The following is a 754-nucleotide window of genomic DNA, read 5'->3' on the forward strand; positions in this document are numbered from 1 at the left end:
TGATGAGGAGGGGGGGGGGGGGACCTCTACCTCTCCCCTCCTGTCGCCTCTCTTGGGGGAGGAGAGAGTGAGAGAGAGGTGAGGAGAGAGAGTGGGGAGGACATGGAGAAGGGAGGCGAGAGACAGAGGGTTCTGTGTCAGTTGAGCAGCAGTGATACCTGCACTTGGAGACAGGGGAGCAGACTGGAGTTCAAGTGCATTAATCCAGGAGCCAAGCGGGAGACTGGATTGTAATTCTGGGAACAGAACTGAGGAAGGACTGTAAACTGTAATTCCATTATTCTGGGAGCAGAGCCGAAAGTGGGATTGAAAGCCCCAGTCTCTCTCCCTCTCCTCATTGATACAGCACAGTGTCTGTGTCTCTCCCTCTCATTGATACAGCAGTGTCTGTGTCTCTCCCTCTCCTCATTGATACAGCACAGCATCTGTGTCTCTCCCTCTCCTTGTTGATACAGCACAGTGTCCGTGTCTCTCCGCCTTCCTCATTGATACAGCAGTGTCTGTCTCCCCCTCCTTTCTTCTCATTGATACACCAGTCTCTGTGTCTTTCTCCCTCCTCTCTTCTCATTGATACAACAGTCTGTGTCTCTCCTCCTCTCTCTCTTCATTGATACAGCAGTTTGTGTCTCTCCTCATTGATACAGTAGTCTGTTTCTCTCTCCTCATTGATACAGCAGTGTTTCTCTCTCCCCTCTCTTCTCAGTGATACAGCAGTCTGTTTTTCTCTCCCCTCTCCTCATTGATACAACAGTGT

The sequence above is a fragment of the Polyodon spathula genome, chromosome 29 (genome assembly GCF_017654505.1).
Source record: "Polyodon spathula isolate WHYD16114869_AA chromosome 29, ASM1765450v1, whole genome shotgun sequence".
NCBI classification, from domain to species: Eukaryota; Metazoa; Chordata; class Actinopteri; order Acipenseriformes; family Polyodontidae; genus Polyodon; species Polyodon spathula.